We start from the raw sequence: 22,803 nt of genomic DNA, 5'->3' as shown, positions 1-22,803 counted from the left end.
TCCTCCAATGTTTTCTTTCAACTATGTAACACAGTCATTATGCTCTAAATAGCTCTAAAAATTGTTTGTTTTGCCAGGATTGCTGTCTAAGAAGTAACTAATAACAGGACAGCAACAAAACTATTCAGGAGGTAATTAGATGGTTTATCTCAAATATCATATCATCTCACCTTCACACAACAGACACAATTACTAACAGAGGAAAAAAAAATTACAAAGCAGAAACTAATTTTCAGCAAACAGATATAAGAGGGGTATTCATCTCACCTAATGTCAAGCACTTCACTTACATGTTTGGGTCGAGCAGAACTCCGAGGACTTTCCAGAGCCAGAACTGATCTTTGAGGCCACGATTACAAATTAACGTGTCTATGCAGCCTGAATCCCCTCTGAAGAATCCAACAATTGTATCAACAGGCCAGACTTGTAAACCAGGCGCTTGCATTGCCTGAAGTAAAACAGCCTCTTCGGTCTCAGATAACAGCTGAAAACTGCTCTACAGATCAGTCAGTGTCTCTATTAGATTAAGCAGTATCATTTTCTGACAGAGCCACGGAACTGTCATATAGGCTGAGAAGATCATGCACATCATCCTTCCAGGAGTAAAACTCCCACAGAAATCCAGGAAATGGAAGATACAGATATTTACTACGAGTTGAAACAACATGCTCCAGTAAATAAATACTTAAAATAAAATAGAAATTCCAATTCTGAAAAGTCAAGCTGAGAGTAAAATGTAGCTCAAAGACTTCAGCTGCTTGTAAAGAATAAAACAACATCCTAGCATAAAATGGCTTTCTAATGGGAAATTCTAAATTCAACAAGCCTCTCAAGAACTTAGTAACTAGGAATTCAGTTGAGAACACTTTACATTTACATATATAACTTTTATACCGGCTTTATATTAGGCCAGAGAATATATTTCATCGTACTTGATCCACAACATTAGACTAGTCAACCTCTAGCAGACAGAGCTCAAATTAAGATGTAAATACCACAGTTCCAGGTTATCAGTACAGAGATCTGAAGCCCGTCTTTAAATTAGCCACTGCTAATGCCTTGAACAACAGGAGCCAGATTTGACTTCATCAGCAGTGGGACATAAAGGTTTTGCAACCTTTGCCTTTAGGCTCCAGAGACAAGACTTGCAGGTCTATCACCTCAAGTTTCTATCAATATTTGTTGTTGTTGATGTTGTTTTTTCTCCTCTAAACGTGATTTTTCATATCCAAAAAGAGAACACTTGGCTGGTTTCTGTAATTGGGAATAGGAAGACCTGACTTTTCTTTGTAGTGAAAGCTGAACTGAAACTAAAATCCAAAGTATCTATACATCAAAGTACAGCTTTCAAATCTCTCTTTTAAATCTGTGTCTACTGAATCCTTTAAATTCTTATAAGAGTTGACTAGTCAGGACTTCTGTATCAGTCAATAGTGTATACTAGTTAACAAACTTTATAGTGTTATATTTGGGTTACTGGTAACCTATAACTTTTTACTTTGTTTTACTAATTTTTTTTCAATAAGTGTTTTTGGTGGGGTCTTTGTTAGTTTTTTTGGTTGGTTGGCTGGTGGGTTTTTTTTTGTTTGTGGTCGGTTTTTTTGGGTGGTGGGGTGTCTGTGGTTGTTTGGATTTGGGGGGGTTGTTTGTTTCTGTTTGTTGATTTTGGTTTTTTGTGCGTGTTTGTTGTTTTAACTACATTACAATCCAGGCTTAAGACTTAAAGTCAAAAGAGACTCAGAGTCAAAGACTTAAGTGGAAAACTTTGTGTTTAAGTTTTTAGTCTTGCTTAAACTTCTATTGTCAAGACGCCTAGAAATCCTGATAAACTGGCAATAGGTAATTTTTTTTCTTCCTCTATTTATCCTGCCTCTGTTTCCACTTTTACAGTAAATAAAGAGCTCTGACACATGGTTGAGAATTGACTACAAGCTTAATCTAAGAATAAACATTCCGTTATTAACATGACATTTAAAGAAAATATAGCCTGGACAACAGTATGAGGGAAGTTTACTCAATTTATTACATTAGTTATTAATGCATGTAAAGCAAATATTCAAAATGGAGTTAATAGTACCCAGTATTTTTGTCACATGGCCATTGAAGAAAGTATATTTTAATAACAGATTCAAAAGAACAATAAGGGTTTTTTTCCTGTAAAAAACTAAGCCATGGCAACATCTTAGTAACCACTGTTATAGAGTACCCTGTGTTCTCCAATATGTGCTCTCTTTCAAGTTCATATACAGTTCCACAAGTACTACCTACAGCTCCACACAGTTTCTAATAAAAACCCCACTTCACTGTTTTATACACCTTTACGCTTGCAACACACTCTTCATTTTTCTTTTCCTCTCTCCAGAGAATCTCCAGGTTTTGCTCTTTATCCAATGTGTTTCAAGGTCAATATCTCTCAAGTCGCTCTTATAGTCCACTCAAATTATTCCATACTTGAGTAAGATTCAAATGATTACACGTTAATCATAGCAACTTGTGCTTCAAACTTCTACAGATTCTAAGTAATTCATGATGACATGTTGTAGGTGATGAGGCTAAATTAATACATAAAATAATACGCTCCGTGTGTTTACTGAACACATACTTGTGAAGACCACAACCACTGAGAAATAAAGATTTGATGCATCATTTAAGAGGCTCTTTTCTTTACATGCACATTAAAAGCTGGGATTTGATTTACGATTGACATTCGAACCAATCCAAGGTCACATTCGGACAAACATGACATTTATGTATTTGCTATTTGATCCAAGATCCAAGGTCACGTTCACACAAATGTGTCATCTGAGTATTTGCAATATTTTTTTTACCATGTTAATGAACTCAAAGCTCTTTCCTCACGTGTCCCAAAACTCCTTACCCATTTTTTTGTAAGTAATCTGTTTTTGTTAAGATTTACAATACTGTATGAATGTCTTACAAGCTAATTACACAAGCAAAGATTTTGAATTGATTAACAGTTAGAAATACCTTACTTCAGAAATTAGTGCTCAGATTGAGGCTAAATCTGGTTGTGTGGTATGCCCAGAATTAAGAGAGTTTGAAAGAAAAGGAGCAGACCAAAAATCACACAAAAACTATGTCTGCATGCACAGATTAGATGTCCTAAACCATCATCCTTTCTTCTTCTTTTCTCCCTAAAAGTAATATGGAGAAAGAACTTTGGGTGACGTCAAAGTTGATTCTGATGTGTACGGCATTTACAAACAGCCTGCACATCTGTCCTAACATGCTGCTCACTGGAAGCTACATCCTCGAGACTCAATTGGAATGTTGCAATTGTTTCCTTACGCATGTGATCACGGCTTCTCAGATCATCCAAAGTAGCTTCTCAACAATTTTCTAACTATACCCCTATATTCTACAGAGACTTTATTTGTTGAAGGACAAAGGTATCTGAGGGCAAAGGCAAACACAAATTGCATTTTAGTGTGGTGACTAAACTATTCTCTCCAATATAATCAATTTCTGAAGTAAATAAAATGTAAGCCCTTGCTAAGTCTCCTGTAGAGTATGTTTTCACCACATATGGTAAAAATAAACTTCAGAGGTTAACAAACTAAGGACATCTGTGCAACTAAAATTGTCAATTAAAATTATAACCTAATACATACAAAGGCAGTGCCAGGCAAAATTTTTGGCCATTTTCGATTAAACATATTACATAAACCTCTGTAACTCAGAAGTTTTACTTGCTCACGTGCTTGATACAAAAACAAACAAGCAAAACCCCAACTTCCACAACATACATCATGACTGTTCCATCCAGAAAGACATCATAACTTTCACAAGCAAAGCTGTATAGTAATTCTTACTAACAAATGTGAAATTTCAGACATACTATCTTTATGAAAAGAAATAAAACACAATTACCACTAACTTACAGAGTCAAGCAAAGACTTAGATGCATTTTCTAAAACTCTGGTAGTATTTCAGCAATCTTTAGGGCTCATGTGTACGTGTGGATACCTTAAAATGTGTTCTTATAAACTAGAATAGAAGAATCTCTTTTGTTTTATATCTACAGACCTTTATGTGTGATAGCAATTGGTATATACTGTTGCTAATTCCTTATTGGCAGGACTGGTAGTAACATACTCTTTAGAACTTAGAATCCCTGCTGTGTCATAAATAAAAGTACCTGCCTTAAGTTTAAATTTACCATACAATTTTAGGACAAGAAATAATTAACCAGTCATTTGTTCTGTGAGCATATTTATTATTCCTGTATGATTTCAACCTTGCTTACACAGGAATGTTCCTGTGACATAAAAACTTCAACTGAATACAACCTAATTCAAAGCCACATATTCTATATAATAATATGTTATTATTCTGCTACATGATCTAATATCTCATGCATACCAAGTAGTTTTGAGTTTGTTGACTAGCAGTGGAATTTTTGAAGTAGTATATAAGTTTGTGAGTTTAAACAACATGATTAAAGCTTGAGACCGTCAAGCTGTGACAGCACACAAATTTGAAAGATAGAATTCCTATCGGTTTTTACTGTTACCAGCATTAAAACACTGAGAAAGGGGCAACTTTGGGGAGAAAGCAATAAAAAAGCTTTCATTTCTATTGATCTGCTCCCAAAGACATGAAATATTCATGCTGTTGTCACCCCACATTGTCCTACGGTGTCTCCCTGCTCTTTCCCCTTCTCACTACACTTCCAGTTCCCCCTCCCCACACGACATCCCTGAACTACTAACTATGCAAACAGCAAACATGCTGGAGCTGGTTGAGAGCTCCATGTTGCAACTGGCTCAGCTCATGCTCCTGTGCTGATTGGCAACTGACAGGCCAAACAGACCAGATAATTGTTGAATTCATATTGCACCATTTCCTCAGTAGGGTCAATAACATGTTTTCCTTTCTTCTTTCCAGTTACCAACTTTGGTAAAAATCACGGAACTTTAATGCCTTTGCAACTAATACTCCTCTGTCAAATTTGACAAGGCTTGCAGGTTCAAAGTTATTGGGTGAGAGGAGAAGACAGGAGACCATAGTCAATACACCTGACTTCCTGAGGTAACTAGACTAAAAGAGATGGGAAAACAATCCTGAAAACAGTTTTCAGTATAGCAGGTTTGGAGCATAACTCTCTTCAAAGATAGATCTGAACTTCTGCTCCCCACTTCTTGTTTTTCAGTTTGTTTTCAGTTTTTTATTTACTTCTTTTTCATTTTACTAAGGTTTGTAGAACACACAAACAGTACAATGGCTGCCTGAAGTTATGCCAGCAGTTGGAGTATTCTACAATTTTCCAGAGTCACTCACTTTGATTCCTAATCACGTACTTTATTAAGAAAAAGATAATTGTCTGTCCTTGAAATAGTGGTTAAATATTCACTTTAGCTGAGGATCTCCAACCTGTGGGTAAAAACTCTAGTTCTTACAGATATCTTAATGTCAACATTCTTCCTGAATAAACAGCTATTGTTTTGGAACAATACTTTTAATCTAAAAAGACAGAGAAGGAAAAACAAAAACAAAAACAAAAGAGATCTTAAACTAAAATTACTTGAGGCTAAATGTTGAAAGATGGTTTGGGCTTTCTGGAATATTGGTTTAAGATTGTGAAAAGCTTCACTTGAATCTTACCTGCCCTTCAACCACAACCTAAGCCTTGCAATCCCCTTGTTCAGAATACCTGGTCAGATACAACTTCTCCACCTGGCAAACTCTCAAATTTTGTCTCTCCAACCTCATTATACAGGTCCTGCTGAGAAGAATCAAAATAAAACCCACACAATTTTGCATCTCTATCTGTTACTACCCTAGGCCTCCTGCTTACAACCAGCATACCTTTAAAAGGAACATGAAGACTCTAAATTTCTTTTTTTCATTTACAGCTTTAACTTCCACACCAAAGCCTGGTCTCCTTGTTTCTGCTTGGGACAAAAGTCCAGTTACTTTGGCATCTGACGTTGCAACTTTTGCTTCAAAAATCAACAAAAATATCTTTCTGCCTCAAGTATACAATCTTCTCAGTCTCCAGCACTCTCCCCATCCCCAAATCTCAGGTTTCAGTTTCAGCTTTACCCTGGCACATCCAGCTTCAATACTCTTTCAGCTGTCTCACCCTTCTCTTTCACAACCCAAGTCAGCCCACCCTCAAATCACCTCCTTCATCCCCTCGGATCCTCTAGTCTTCTTTCTCCACTCCTCTAGTATCTGCACAGTTGCACTTTTCTTACCATCTGCAACCCCTTGCATCATTCATCACCAAACATAACAGACCATGATTATTCACTATTTGAAAAGCTACAGTGGAATTTACATCTGTTTCTGGAAGAGATTCAAGAAGCCTGAATTCGCCTCCTTAGCAGAGAACACCACCACTGTGTATTTTCAGTGGTTTTATTTCACTGATAAACTTTATTCCCTTGCCCAGACATAATAACAAGACATATTTCAGAAACTAAATTCACCTTAACAGAAGGATTTATATCCTGTAAAAGAGAATGGCACTCAGACAAGATATTGGAGATTTAGGCCCCTTCTGCTTGCAAGTGTCTTGTTGAAAATTAACTGAGTAATCCCAATGGGCTAGCTTTCAGACTCTTCTACCAGTAAACAAAATCAAAATGTCTTCTATAAACAGCACCTGGAGTTGTGTAGTTTACTTATTCTTCAATGTACAACAATTTTACTCATTCATTCAAAGGATTTTTACAGGCTCTTCTTGCTCAGCTACTACATTTAAATACATAAATAGACAAATAGATAAATAAATAAATAAAAACACGCTAAAAATAAACTAAGTTTGATTTAATGGCATACAGCAACTCCGAGTACCCCGAGTGGAATGTGAGACAGAATTCTTTTACTTTTTGTTGTTGTTTTTTTGTTCAGAAAAAGGCCTTCAGTTTTGTTCTGGTAATTTAGAAATTCCTACCTTAAAAAGCTTTTCTTTGCAATAAATGTGTCACACAAAGCCAAAGTTTACATTGAATTAGCACTGTTCTACAAGAGCCTTGGCAACAGGTATGAATGCAATGAATGTACATTTTTTGGCAAATGTACATCAAGTACTTGTACTTCCAAGCTACTGACACACCAGATAGAGGATATACTTGGGACACATGACTTCACAGTTCTAAATCAGGTCACTTGCTACAGTATGGAGATAAAAAGCCTCACACTCCTGATCAAAAAATATCAAAATATAAGCAACTATTTTCCTGACATCTAAGCCTTCTGCTCATCCTTCATATGACGTGAAGTGTTCATTTACTGGTTTAACGGCCCTGTATTAACAACAGTACCACCGCTGGTGCCTGCCTGACTCCCACCCCCTTTCTCCTCACCACTTTTTTAACTAAGGAAGCACCTGAATTACATGAAGGTAGAAGAAAATTAACAGTCCAATGAAAGAGACAGGATAAGAAAACCCGTTTAAAAGCCATATATGTATGTTCATATACCAGTTTTAATTAACTTTGTAAGGCATTTTAGCCGACTGAATCAGACTTCAAAAAAACAGGTATAGGGACACAGCACTCGCAAGCCCCTGCAGAGCCAGACTGAAGTTGATGGTTGCAAAATAAAGTTATGTTAAGGGCACAGTTAGACAAGCCAGCTTAAGTAACGTAATAGCTCCCTGAGATCAAAAGGATCTCCCTTCCCTCACTCCCTGACATTGTCAGCCCTGCACCTTCCCTCTCCCTTCTTCCTTTCCAGCCACAGAGCTCCATCTCGCCACTGCTGGCTCTTGCACTTGCTTGACCCCCTGGCACATCTATAATAGTAAATATAACACGGCAGAGCAGAGGCTCACGCCATGCTGTTAGTGTCCTCCCTGACATCACGTTGGCCCGTATCACCTTGGCGTTCTCCCAGACAAATGCCCAGGTTAAGGGGACAGCAAATGCAGAGCAACAAACTGCTCAGCACTGTCAGTCTGGGTGTGACCACCCCCTTTTGGGAGGAAGACTGTTTGGTGCCTGCAATCTTGTCACTTTGTTTCGGGTCGAGAGAACAGTCCCTGGCATATTTTATTCTCTAGTGTGTAGACACCGCATGAGCAAACCAGTTCAGCTCATTAAGCTAGTAGAAACATAACACAGGGAAAACACAAATAGCTAGAGAGAGCTGAACAGACTCACTAAGGGGAAGCAAAAAGGTAGGATAGAAACACATGGATGGTAGCAAAGAAGCACAAAGAGGGAGCCTGACTGATCTTTAACAACAGTTGCTAGATCACATCAGGCCATGCTGTGTAACCCCACCTCTCACTTTAAGCCTCATATTTGCAGGGCTATCAGAAACAACACAATGCAGGGACATCTTACTCTTCTTTTGTTGTGGTTTTACTCATATGTGTGAGGTCATCCATATATATACAAACACACGCAGGGATACACATGCATGCCAAGTAGAAGAGAAATAAAATGAATGATAGCTGCAAACCGAACAATTCTATATTCTTAAAGGATAATCACTATTACAGTTCCATAGGAGTTATTACAGGATTTACAGTCTTAGGAAAATTTAACTCCTTGTAAATTTGGTTAGAATTATGGCAGCTCAGTATGCTGAGAATAAGGTGTCCAAGACATACATTCAAGTTGAACATTTGACAGCTGTTTGAAAATACTGGCCTACTTATGTAGTTACATCTCTATGGAAGCACAGTACACAAAACGTACAGCTGCTGCTTTTTTCCAAAAGCAGTATCCTGTGCTGCTTGTCTCTTAGTTACTTATATACTAAAGCTGCTACCTGATGTACTTCTGTTCAGACTGGCCTGCTTAACTGCACAGAACTGTTTTTTGTCCTGAGGTGCATAAGAATAAATAATTTTTTATATATTTGTCCATATATCTATATATATAAAAGAACTTCAGAGGTAAAAAACAGTTCCAATTTCTTAGGTACTCTTCTCTGTGGCCAGTTATGTGGAATATGAATAAATACATTAGACCATTTTTAAATTTCACATATATTCAACATAACAACATAAGTCTACCTTATGCTCATAGAGCAAAATCTCCAAACACAAACTAGTCAAAAATGACCACAGACAGAACAGCTTCCTGTTTATATAGCTCTCTCTTATAGTGAAACTGCATCCATACAGCATCTTACACGCATAAAACCCCCCACCCCAAGCCCCCTTGCAATGCAGCACACTTGTTCCAAACCAAGTATTTACCTACAGGCTAAGAAAAAACATTTAAAAACCCACACTTAACCATTTTCAACTTTGATGAGTAAACTTAAGTGTCCAATACTCTGTGCATACCTGCATTGGCTAGTTCTAAAAATTATTCTTACTCTTATGACCTTCATCAAGAGTGTAGTTCTAGCCTCCATTAGAAACATAAATTTTATGCTACTGATGCATAGTTCTTGTATCTTCCCCTGAAAATTGCCAAACAACCTAACAATATTCACTATGACTTGCTGGCTGCAACTGATTCTATTTATTTTATTTATTTTTTTATTTTATTTTAACATCAGCACAGGTGAATTCATTGACCATTGTAACAGAGCATTCATCAGCCCTGTTGTAAAGAATGCCATCAAGCACTGCCTGCTAATAAACCCAGGAGTCTCCAAAGCAGCCTCTTAACACAATACCCACCTTCTCCCTTCCCCACCCCTCAAATCCAAATGGTTCTATATTATATTTTTTCAGCCTTACTACTCCAGGGAACATTTTCCATACATGCTGAATAAAGATGCGAGAAGGTTGTTTTGTTTAACATGAGCCTGCAGCATGACTCTAATGCCATGCACTTTTTAACATTCTTGCTGAAGCAGTAACACTAACAGGAGGCTAAGAAATGTCAACAGTAATTCAAGTCTTCACTTTCAAGTAGATTTTGCAAATAGACAAAAGTTCTTCTTCCCATCTGAACACTCACAGTCTGTTTTAAATTCAGTGTTTTCTTCTGTGAATTGTTACATCAGCCATTTCCAGTAAATAATTATTTAAAAACAAAACAAAACAGGCATGTAGCACTCTTATTTGCACAACAAAAAATGACTGGCAATAGAAGCCTATGTGCAGATCACAGAACTTACTCAGACGGCAAAACTGTGCTGTATGCATGGATACATATAATACAACCAGACAGTACGCCCTGCCTTCAAACCTTAATCACAGGCTGTAGAATAGTTTGAAATGATGCATTTTTTGGTTAAATTTAAAAAACATTAGGACAGATTGTGGTGTTATTTTTCCACACAAAATACATCACATTCTGAACTACTCACAACAACAAACGCTCTCAGCTCCAGGATATTATACAGTCATAGATGAGTAAGAAGTTACTCAACCAGCAGTTAATTTGCACACCAAACAGCAGCTCTGGTTTCTTTCTACATACTTATCAACAAACTGAAAATAGACTAAAGAAATACTAAAATATTGGATCACCTCGTTTTCACTTGTATTTCAGCTGCCTGGAAAAATGCCAAAGAACCTTACAACTTCAGCAGCTGCTAAACACTCTGAGCTCCTCAAGGCAGATGCATTTTTTAACGTGTTTCTTCTACTATTTGGAAACATTAAGTGAATAATCTCTTAGTTTACAACTTTTTTCAAAACCACGATAGTATGTCAGCATTTCTAAAAAGGGATGAGTAATTTGCCAAATGCTTGCAATTCTACCTCACACTGTTAGTGTTTCCATAAGCATGAGAAAACATGAACTTAAAACAATAAATGTAGATGAATATAGCAGCACACAACAAACTGTTTGGCAGTTCTCTTTCAATCTGCAAAGTAAAAACCCCTTTCTACAAGTTATGCCTACAGCATTTTAAAACACAGAAACCAAGGACAAAAAAAAAAAAACAAAAAACAACTTAAACCTGAATCAGAATTAGAATACCAATGAATTGTATTTTACAACTTGGATCAATCTGTGCACATGAAACCCTTCACTGGACACAGAGATTATACTCCCTAGATACTTAAAAGACACATGCAATGCACTTATAAATAAATATTGTTTCATAAGCAGAAACTATTAGAACTGGTATGAGGAAGTGGAATCAGATTTGGCAACATCTCAACTCCATATGTAATCTGGTCACACAACAATCTGCTCATACCAATTTAATGTTTTTAAAGCATGTCAAATATCACATTTTTTAAGACTGAGAGATTTTAATTTTATTTTGAGGATAGTGATGATCTAGAGCCTAACCTTACCAGATAAGTACTTTTTCATTCAGTGAATATTCAGTATTCTACTTCATAAAAATGTGTTCAATATCTAATTTTATAGACCTGGTCTTGTGAAATGCTGAGCTCTCTACTTCTAAAATATTAAGAATTCAGAATTCTACTGGATAATGCCTTTATATAACTTTTACACAGAAGTCTAATACAGCAGTTGATATCAGAACATAGGGAAATTTTACTTACCCTGTTCTTCTGATTGCGCTACTACTTTCCATTTATCAACTGATTATTTGCACTACTTGCTCTGATTTCTTTCCTTGTCAGTTAATTATACATTAACACTCTACAGAAATTCCACCTCAAATGTTTTTTATTCTCCAGTTGCTAAAAAACAATGCCAAGATAGCTCCCAGTCCACATATGTACTCACCACTTCATGCAGCATCTTGAAAAGTTGAAACAGAAGTTGTTTTCCAGAATCTGTTCCCTTTCCATTTCATGTCCATACTGGTGATAACGAATGGCTCTTCATCAACAAAAGACTGCCAACATTCTTTCTTTATATATATTAAAAAAAAAAAAAAAAAGTCAACAAAATTTTCCAAAGCTTACTATTTTAATTTTACATATTGATATAATGTAATATAATTTCTCTATGCTTCTTCAGAAAAACAAACAAACTTGGGCTAAAATTCATTTTTAAATGACTGAGGCTTTTAATAAAATACGTAGTTTTACAGCAGGACGGTACTGACATCTAGCTAACTAGGGTATATGACTGGTATATCCCAGTATCTTTCTGATGAATGAACTCAAAAGCACTGGACTGAGACTAGTGCAGTGAAAGCCTTGTGCCATTTTAATTATAAAGCAATCATAAAGCAAAATACTTTTACTTGGAAGGAGCATCCTCACAAATGTCCAAGTCTTTATGTGGACATACTGCTAGAGGAGTTATGGTTTCCAAGGTACTCACACACATCCCACAAGTTGCCTTTGCAATTGGCCTTTTAAGTAACATTTACTCCCCTAAGGTAGAGATTTTACTATTATAGACAAAGCCTATTAATAAAATAAAATTCCTATGCAGCTATAAAATTAAATAATAGTTTCACAAAATCAGTTCCCCTGTGCACTCAAATAAAAAGCAAATTAAAGATTCAGGTAGATATTTCAAAAGCAATCAGATTAAATTAAAAATGTTAAAATTCAAAAGTGCTGGAAGAAAATATGTTTGTACTCATAATAAATGCGAATACAACTTCATTTATTTTCCAAGACAAGTATGGTTTTCTTCTTTTTCCCCTTGTGACAAATATGCCATGTGCAAGAGAAACAGAACTCAGAATTCAAATCTCAGCAGGTAAGCTAAAGCAAAGAGAAAAGAAGTGCCATTTGCAATTTTGAAGTAAATCTGTTTCTAAAACATACTAAGAAAAATTACATTGTCTTCCCTGACCACTTTGGGTCAACAGTGAGCACTATAATCTATTTCCTAGAACAAGATTAATATCCTAGGCTGCATATCGCTCTCCTGTAGCACATTATCTTCTCTAATATTTTTATAACACTCACCACATAAAATATTAGAAGCATACTGATACAAAATCACAACTAAAATGCAACCCTTTCTCCATGGTTTAAAATTCATAATACTCTTTAAGAGAAATACGGAATTGAAGGGTATGAATAGAAAACTAATACATTAAAGACCTACTGAAAAGCAAGTAGAAAAACCGCAACGTTTTCAGGGTGTAGGGGTTATACTAGGTAGCCAAAACTCTCCATGCCACCTGATTGCAGAGGATGAGAGTGAACATAAGGCATCAGCAGATTGATAAGAACTTTTTTTTTGGACTATGCCAAGCGTTCCTTCCAAACATGGGGAAGGAAAGAGAGTGTGCTGGCTACACCATTCTACAAACCTCTGATAAGGTCTGCGCACATTCTCATCCTTCTGAAACACTACATTGCGCTACTTAAAATCCAAAAAAGTTGCCAATGAACGTAACTAAGAGCCAATAGCAGCTTACTAGATCATGCCAAATAACAAAGGTTATGATACTGGTTTAGCTTTGAGTAGACTTGTGACCACATCACATGAACCACAACTGCCGTCAGTTTCAGCATGAGACCAGGTAGACTCAATATTAAGTCAGTGATTCCTAAAGATTTCTAAAGGAAACAATTTTTAAAGCTTATCAGTTTTGCTACCTGCAAAGATCACGCAATTTTCAACCCAGTAACCAGTGTTAGATGCTGATAAGAAAGTCTGTGCATGTTCTACAATACAAGTACAGTTTGATTAAAACTTTCCTTCCCAACAAAACCTATGTAACATCTTTATTTGTGCGCTCTATTAAGACATCCAATGTCACCAAAGTGCCAATCATCATTACTCCAGATAATCTTGTCTGAGGAGTCCTGTACTCCTTCTATCAAAGCTTAGGAACTTGTATCAGTGAGGTTGTGCTAAGCTTAATATGAATACAAAGCAATAACTTTTAGCACTCCCTTCTATTACTTTTTGAATGTTCTCTTTTTCACTGCCATTCAGAAAGCAAGTGGACAGCCTCACAGTGACAATCAAGAACATGTTTTTCTCACAAAAGCAAATATGGGGGGGAGCTCCAAGTGACCCACACTCCTCACTCCAAGAATATGGGACTCTCCTCTGACCAATCAGCTGGTAAAAGCACAGCCTGCCTGACCAAGCCAAGCCAATAAAAGTAACCTTCAAGCATGTATTTTCCACTTAGTGCCCAAATTCATTTCTCAAACCACGTTAAGGACAATTCAAATGTGCTGCATTTAAGAGATATGACAGTTGCAAACCAGCACCTTCTGTGACAGCACATTGTCTTCTCATCTATTGCCCAGCCCCCCAGCACCCTGAAGCCTCCCCACAAAGTTTCAGAGACCGCTCTTTACCTACCTCCAAAAGTCAGGGCCGGCTCTCGCTTGTCCTTTAGCCCCTCTGACCCCGGGCAGCCGCCCCCCGCGTTCCCTGCCCGGCGTGCAGCTGGCACGAAGCGGCAGGAGCAGCTACAGCATCTCCCCGGGCCGGCTAACTCCTTTTCCTCGCCTTTGCCACCGCCGGAGTTCCGCAGAGGGCTTCAAAACGCGCCGACGCGGCAGATATAGAAACAACTAAACCAGACAGAAAAAAAAAAAAACAGAGAGGGAGGAGAAGAGTAAGGACAGCTCGTTAGCGAAACCGCCACCGTGTCAGCGAGGCGGGGGCGTCACCCAGCCGGACTCCTGCCGCCTCCGCCCCCTCCCCGTGTCCCCCTCGGTCGCCGGAACCCCCGCCGGGACACGGGCAGCCGCTGCACGGCGGGGGGCTCCGGAGGGGGGCTCCCTGAGGCAGTACCGTGCATGGCTGCCGGGCCGCGGGCAGCCGCAGCGGGCCAGGCAGGGTCGGGTCAGGTCGGGCAGTCACCGCCGCGTCCCCGGCCGCGAGCCGCTGCCGCGGGGCAACCCAACGCCTGCCAAGCGCCGCTGCCGGCATGCGAGCACCCCCTCGCCGCCAGGCTGGGGCTGGAGCAGGGGCAGCGGCCGGCCGGCCGGCGCTGTCAGCCCGGCGGGCCGGGGTCGGTGCGGATGGGGCAGGGGGGAGGAAGAAGGAGGAGGGCAGCAATACCCCAGTCCTGCGCCTGACTGACTCTGGGCGGCGGGGTGACAGGTACCGGAAGTGAGGTCATGGCACACACCTCCCGCAACAGCCCCGCACGATTGGCTGGGAGGAGGAGAGACAGCCCCACCCTCCAACCCCGCCCCTCGCCTCCGCCGTCCGTCCGCGCGCTTCCGCAGCTGCCCGGCGCCGTGCGCGCAGGGAGGTCGGCGTCGGTGGCGGGAGAGGGGGCGAGCTCGGGGCCCCCGTACTACCCGTCAGCGGCGAACGCGGCCCCGCTGGGCGGAGGGGCGGCCCGACTGCTGGGGGACGAAGGCTGCGCTCGCCTCACGGGCCGTGCCCCGGCCCTGAGGGGTGTGCGGAGGGGCCCGAGTGCGGCCGGCTGAGGGAATGTCGCGCGCGTTCAAAAGAGTTACCGCGGGTCACGTCTACAGAGCAAAGCCCGAAATCCTTGAATAAAATCCGGCAAACCCCTGAACGAGGCTTTGTAACGGGCTTTGGCCCCCTGAAGCTCTTAAATCTGGGAAAGGTAACCAGAGGCGTAAATACAGAGGTTTTAAAAGGGGGTCAGCGCCTCCTCATCCCCCGCTCCCCTATTTCTACTCTTTGGCTGCTTCATGTATATTACATTTATCGACGATCCTCATGATTGTGGTCATCACTGTACAAGAAATATCACTAGGGGTTTGTTTTTTGGTTGTTTTGTTTGAGGTATTTTTGGTTGGTTGTTGTGGGTTTTTTTTTAAACATATAATTGCATTTTCACTTTCATGTTGTCCTTAGGGGGAAAGAAAAGGAAAAAGAAAAGGAAAAAAAAAAAGACCAAACCACTTTGTTACTGACTAGAGTAGTCAATAATGTGGGTGCCAAGAAAAGAAACGACCATGACCTATTTCAAAGGTACCAAGGTACCAGGTACCAAGGACAAACACCTGTGCAGCTGCTACTAATTTTTTCTCAATGGAAACAGTTTGTGACAGCTCAAAAAATGGAAACACAAGCCCAGAAGGGAGGGAAAGAGAGCACTGCCCTGGAGGTTTGGCCCATGCTGTGGTGAGCACCGTATTTAATTCAAAACATTTCTTATAAATTTGGGTTAAGCACCTGGACAGCAGAGCGCTCCATACAGGAGCAACAGTAATGGTAGAGACTGAAAAACCACCAGAAATCATGCCTCAAGATGAACCAATAAAAGGCAATATTAACAGCAGAAAACAAGCTAGCAAAAACCCTCACGTTTACAGTAAGTTAAGGCTTTTTCAGGCTATTTTAAGCTGCTTCTGGTCACAGCCCAACTTCTTAGTTGGTAGTGCTGCTCCAAAGTCTGTCCCAAGCTGGGCCAACACCCAGTGTCACAAGAATCAATTCATTTATAAAGCTGATTTTCATTTTTAACACCTACACATTTCCTCACAGCCTGTGGGTAACAGAGCTCGGCTGATAACAAGGATAAGGGACTATTTCCATAAAAGATGATATCTGAGCAGATGAGCTCGTCCGTCCGTCCTTCCTTCCTTCCTTCCTTCTTTCCTTCCTTCCTTTTTCCTTCTCTTCCCTCCCCTTTCCTTCTCTTCCCTTTCCTCTTTCCTTTTCCTCTTTCTTGTCTTTTCTTCTTTCTTTTTTCTTCCCCCCTTGAAATACACACAAACAGAACAAGGTTACGTGCAGTTACAAATATGTATTTGTTTTCTTTGAGGGTGTGATCAGCTCTTAAAACTGTTTCCCCTCTTGCTTGTCAAGCAAGCTGTGGAGAATCAGAACACTTGTATTTGAGTTTCCATATTGAACTTTCCGGCTGGATTTAGGAGGTCTGTTTGCGTGTGTACTTGTACTGCTGGTCCCTGAGGTGACACTGTACAAGCACTGCAGGACAGGTCTCACAAGTAAGATCTTGGTATGGTTGCAGGTTTTTGCCTTGGGAATACATACACATTTTGAGGGATTCACCATATCAGGGCTTTGCTGTTGCCAGGGAGAGGCATGCCAGGCTGTCCAGGCTTCGTCCTGGCTGTTGAGCTCAGCTCGCTTTACTGAGAGGCAAATAGACATTTCATGCATCTTGTCCTGGCTCACACACTAACGCTGTCCCAAAGGCAGTAAAACCACAAAATATTTATTGGAATTTAAAATGGGTTGTGGGCTGTTTCCTGTTTATGAGCTGTGGGTTCCCCATCCTACACTCACTAATAACCAACCTCGTAGCAACCTCTGTCTACAGTGCGGTCAGCGAAGTGGACTGTGTTTTCCCAAACATGGAGAAAAGCTCTCTTAATCCCTGTCTTGGAAGTGTTTTCTTCTAAAGAAGTTGCATATATTTTGTCCATAAAACCGGCTGGTGTTGCAGAAAACAGTGAGGGAGTAGAATGTATCCCACATCTAAAATATTTACCCAGGAGATCGTACTGATTCCTTTTGTACCCAAAGTGCTTTTTAAGTGTGTATTACTGACTGGATTGTTTAAATTTGCATCACAGTTCAAATCTTAGTAATAAACTAAATATCATAAACATCCATTAGCTATTTATATGTGCAAGGTTTCAGAAATCAGAAATCATTTACTAGGCTTTTAGGTGAAATAAACTTTAATTAGTGTTATATTCTATTAGTATGCAATAACCATATTACTATTGCCTAACAGCTTGGCAGTTGTGAAACAAGCAGCCAGACGTGTGCAGTCCTTGATTTTCCGTCTTTCCAGTAGCCAGCTGGCTTTGTCAGGGGTCTCCACGGTCATGCGCAGTATTTCTGTCACAAAACGTTTTCATTCACAAAACAAAAATGCCTTTCCGCTTATTTAAAGGCCAGATACAGAGTCTCTCATAACAACTCCATGGAAGAAGATGAGCAGATCCAAGTCAGCACAGGCTCATTCAGAAGTCTGGGAAATGGACTAGACTAGCAAAAATTGGCAGTGCCTTTGCCACCTCCTCCAGCTATGGGTAAAACGCAGGAAGTGGGCTGACCCTGTGCTCAAATATTTGCTGTGGTTTCTCTTGCTGATCTGATGGCAGAGATTTTAACAGACAATGTGCCTCGTTTTTACTGGGTCATCATGAAAGACTTTCCTGACAAAGTTGATGTAATAAGTAAAATAGAGCCTTTCCATTTCGGTATTTATTTGAACAGGACTGCAGAGACCAAGCATTGCAGGCAGCATTTTATAAGCTGAAATAGCATATGCATGGTTCTGTTGCTCTTTGCATGACTACTGAAGTTTTACTGAACTAACATGTACTAAATGAAAATTATTTTAATATCATTGAATTACTCTTCTTAAAAGAATAGAAGTGGCAGGACCATCACAAGACAACAAGTTTCATAAACAGAGGTCACTAACAGAATAAAGAGAACTATTCGAGTGTGATTTAAGCCTTTTTGTGTGTAATTTTGTGCATGCTGAATCCTGCCCATCTGTGCCTGGCCAAAGTAAGTTGAAGCCAAATATCCCATGTGATAATGAACAGGAAATTATTACATATGATTTATTTAAGTTAATACATGGGTTACGTGCATGCATGGTGTGCAAATTATCGTTAAAAGACCAGTTCTCTCTCACCCTATCAACCGCCTTTGAAAAATGACAACAACCAAGCAAGGTGAAACAGCAGAGACCTGTCAGATTTATGTCTTGACCTTTCATGATGAAGCTTTGTCCCAGCACAGCAGAAACATCTGTGTTACTTCACGTTGTTGGTGGTTTTACTGCAGGTTGGTTTTAAATGCACATCTCACTGCTGGATTAGAACAAAGCTCTAAGACTAAAGGTGATGAATTTTGAGATAAATCATATAAGGCTCATCTACTTCATTTTAATATGACAGGCTTTGAACGGAAACAGGATGCAATTTACAGGTTTACACAAGTCTAATATACCACAAAACTGTTTAGACATTGGATACATATATATACTTTTTTTTTTTTTTTAAATCCAAGATGATATTATATTTCCCAGCAAAAGAAGTGATTAGGTTATCACTTACATTCAGTTTATTCAGTTTTCGTTAGAGAGGTTTACCATGCCATCCCATCGATTTAAGGTATGGACCCAGCCCTTCAGATAATTTCTATCCATATTTGAAAGTTACTTTGCTCATTGCTCTTTACTAGTGAAATAAGTCATTACTTATCAGAATGTCAAGATCAAACATTCCAGATGTCCATATGCCTCTTCCTGCCTCAAAAAGACTAAGAACAGTTTCATGTAAAATGGTGGTGCTTTAAACTGATCCACTAACCCTTCTTAGCCCAAAATATTTAGAATTTCTGTAATAACCGATATTATTTTTTGTGCTGGTGCTGTCATCATCACTATAGATAGCTATATTATTGGAAGCAATGTTGAGAATTGATGGAGCAACATTTTTTTAATGTGACACTTCTCTTCCCCCCCTCATTAGTGTCAGTCTGTTTCGTTTCTCCATTTTAATAAAGTTATTCTTTAAAGAAAAACTTTTAGCAGTGAGCAAGCACCTTCCCTTAATGCAGGATGCAGACATTAAGGGTGAACTGACAGAGAGGGGGAAAACAGCCCCCTCCCCATTTTTTCTGAGGGGAAGCCAACACTTGAGCCTTCTGCAGGATGCGAAAGAACCACAGGGGAAATTATCAACTTGAAAACAATTTATGGGGAAAAGTAATTACTCTTCAAACTCAACTGTGCTGTTCTTTTCCAAATCCCCCCCTACCTTCTCACCTGAATAATTTCTTCCTCCAGTGTAAGAATCCTTTTCTAGAAATTTCTTTTTGTACTGGACACAGTATTATCGGACTCAGCAGGATTTAGCAGATTTACTTACGGTTTTATTGTCTCTGAGAACTGCTAAAAAATCAGTTACACTTAGTATAATAAAATTATACTATTTTAGAAAAGATATCATTGCTCAGTATCTTGAACGAGGGAGAAGTTTTGTTATTCTGCTACTGGGATTTTTTTTCTCATTCCTTGGATGCCCATGGTACTTGCCATGATATGTGACAGTTTTATCTGTCTCACTGAGATTCTTGGGTGACATCTTTAAAATCTCTGCCTGTCACTGCCATCATAGCTGTGATTTGTATCTTATTCATTAGCTGCCTCTTGTACCATCTTTTCTGGCCTCCATTCTTCCCCCTCTCCAGCTAAAACTATCTTTTACTGTCCCTCTCATGTCTCTTTACTATTTGCATCAATTCTATGTCACTGAAGTCTGCTTCCAGTTCCCAACCCTTCTTTCCTCTAATACCCTGTGCTTTCTCTACTGTCCTTTATTAACCATGCAAAAAATCTGCCTTTCCCTGAATAGCCTGTATACTAGCACAACATATTTGAACACAGAAGCAAGAGGGTAGGGTGAATCATGTTTCTTAATACAATTATCTGCAACTTCTGCTTGGTTTTCTTCTAAATTTGTCTTCTATACCTCTGCAGCATGTATATATTCCCTTGCATGCTTAGACTAGCTTACACTGTAGCTGATAAATTCCCCCAGTATACTTCAATCAATACTTATTTATTCTTGTCTGGCTTTAGTTGTAGCCTTAATCTAAGGTTCAGTAGTTTGTACACGTTTGCTCATGTTTTATGCGGGTTTCAAGAAGGAATTGCCATGTAAGTGTCAACTTCCTGTGATCTCATATCTTTGTAAATAATTCAGTCCAAGTGCAGAAATTAAAACTGATGTTGGAACTTAGGTTTGCCTCCATACTAAGTATGTACCCTTCAGAGCAGTTCTTCATGCACCAAATGTGTAAGCACGTTTACTTAGCAAGCAGCTGCAGTGATTTTAAAAGTTGTGTTATTGCCAGAGCACCCAAGGAGAGTCAGTGTGTGAATCATGTGCACATAGTTTTGTTTTGGTGCAGAGTCCCGTGGCTTTTGAAGGTGAGTTTAAAGCTAAGCTCTTGAGTTTTTTTTGTTGTTTTTGGTTGGCTGGTTGTTTTTGTTTGCTGGTTTGTTTGGGTTTTTTTTGGGGGGGAGGGGGCAATTAAAAGGAAAGTAGAGGTTGGGTGCTGCTTTCAGAGCCATGGCATATGGTGGTAAACAGGTAGGATAGGCACCACACAGAATACTTTGTATTCACTCCAGTGCATTTTCCTGAGCTCATCTAATCACAGCCTTGCAGCCCCCCAAGACCCTTAATGCAAGGATTTTTTTTTTTTCTTTCTGTTCTCTTATACTACCACAAATGCAGTTTTAGAAAGCCTCTAGTATTCCCCCCCCCCACTTGGAGAAATGCCAAGTATTTGTCTCGTACTATCAAGTAAAAATTTTGAGTTTGGGTTCTAGGGTGTGTAAATCCGAGACTTACTCAATGCAATTAGCTGAGTAACTATTCAGCCTAAATTGTTTTCCTACCCCGTTTCCAGGCCATGACTAACACTCACTGTGCTACACCCAGTCTTTTCCAGCGTTCACAACTGATATATGTAGCATATGCTAGAACTGCCTTTTATAAGGAACAATCATATGTTTCATTTCTGGGCTCTTTGCTCAACCACTGTGTATCTACAAGTCAGATTTTTAAACAAAGGCAGCACATATAAACTTGGGCTGATGCTTTTCAGGTACCAGTTTTTCCTTCGCATTTTGATCATCCATATTCTCATTCAAGTACATCTCCCCATTCTTTACACTGGTCAGCTTAGTTGTGTGAAAATGAACTGTTCATAACTAAGTCCTAGCTAGATTTTTTTAAAGCAAGACTGAACTTCTAGAATTGTTTAAAGTGTTTGATAAAACAATTCGCAAACAAGACATTAAATCACACAGAAAGTAAACAGAAGAAGGAGGTCAGATGAGACTTGAAAACACATGCAGATTTACTGGCTCATCTCAGGCCAGTACCAGAAAGGCCACAGTTTTCTGATCACGTGGCCTCAGAAACACCCCAACACCCATTACCACCTTTTTTTTGTTCTCGTGCGATACTGCACCACCCCTCAGTTTTCCCAATTCCAACGCTTTGCAGAGCTGTGCTGTGAAGCAGATCAGGAGACCTGTTCAGCTGAAAGCTAATTAAAGAGAGCAGCAGGAAATAAAAATGATTTCCTGATCTAATTCCTGGCACACCCCTCATGTCCTGGAGAGGTGGCGTGCTGCAATGGAGGAGCGCTGGCTGAATTCCTTCCATCTGCGTTACCTCTGAAATCAGCCTGGCATCCAACCACAGCTGAGCCTGACCAAAGAAACGACTGTAGCAAGTGACCTGAGGGATAACGAAAGAGAGTAAAGGGCTAATTTTAGTTAGAAGATAGCTACGGGGTATCCTGGAAAAGAAGGTGATTTCAACAGAATCATGAGGAGCTAAGCCAGAAGATGTCTTTAGGACTGAAGTGCTGGCAAGTCCCAGTTGTTTGGACATGAGGAATGTAAGCAGCGGCAGGAGCCGTAACACGGAAAGCCTTCTGAGGTTGGAGAACTGAGAAAGGATGTCATTTCAGCAACAGGAAAGCATCAACTACTAACAGTGTCTCTATCCAAACTGTAAAGAACAATTTTCAATAACAAGAAGTTACGGAGCTGTGTTTAGCTGGAAGATCTGTGTGGGAGAGGGGTGGATACCTTTGGACTTTGTTAATAATTAAGTGAAGGAGCGTGTTAAAGCCTATGGAATGGATAGCATGCTACTAAAAATACCGTGACTCACTGAAGTTGGAGGTTAGCAAATAGGCAGTGGTAAACAAAATTGCATGTGACAGATCCCTGTGCAGCTAGTCTTCTGTCTCTTTAGTGAAACTGTGCCTGAAATGCTTCATGTGCTTCTGGAAACCTCATGGAAATCATTTGATACTGAAGCTGCAAGAAATAAAACTTGTTGCATTCAGAGCTGGATGCAAATCCAGATTGCTTTCCAAAGCTTTCACACAGTCTTGCCAGAGGAAAGGAAAAAAAAGAAAAGGAAAAAGAAAAGGAAAAAGAAACCTTCTTTTCTCAGCTCATTTCACTCCAAATGCAGTGAGAGACAGAATAAAGATCTGGATATATGGTTTTAAAAAGGCAACAGCAAGGACTTCTGTAAGCAGCAGG

At 39.6% G+C, this 22,803-nt stretch overlaps 1 protein-coding gene across 9 annotated transcripts in view; it reads right to left on the bottom strand.

Annotated features, from left to right (window-relative positions):
- Positions 1-14,873, bottom strand: part of PPARA (peroxisome proliferator activated receptor alpha) — a 44,282-nt gene extending 29,409 nt beyond the window's left edge. For 7 of the 9 annotated variants that reach the window (XM_071816726.1, XM_071816730.1, XM_071816734.1 and 4 more), the window contains exons 1-3: positions 14,808-14,873; positions 14,100-14,314; positions 11,595-11,721 (exon numbers count right to left, since the gene is read on the bottom strand). The gene's annotated coding sequence lies outside the window, so the exon portion shown is untranslated. Of the gene's footprint in view, positions 1-11,594; positions 11,722-14,099; positions 14,315-14,537; positions 14,639-14,807 lie in introns of those variants that run through there. The other 2 variants (XM_071816769.1, XM_071816721.1) reach the window with 2 other exon arrangements.
- Positions 14,874-22,803: the final 7,930 nt, after the last annotated feature.

This window comes from Patagioenas fasciata, chromosome 1, assembly GCF_037038585.1.
Source record: "Patagioenas fasciata isolate bPatFas1 chromosome 1, bPatFas1.hap1, whole genome shotgun sequence".
Taxonomy (NCBI): Eukaryota; Metazoa; Chordata; class Aves; order Columbiformes; family Columbidae; genus Patagioenas; species Patagioenas fasciata.
The sequence above is the reverse complement of the archived record's forward strand: the minus strand, read 5'-3'. Positions and strand labels throughout refer to the sequence as shown.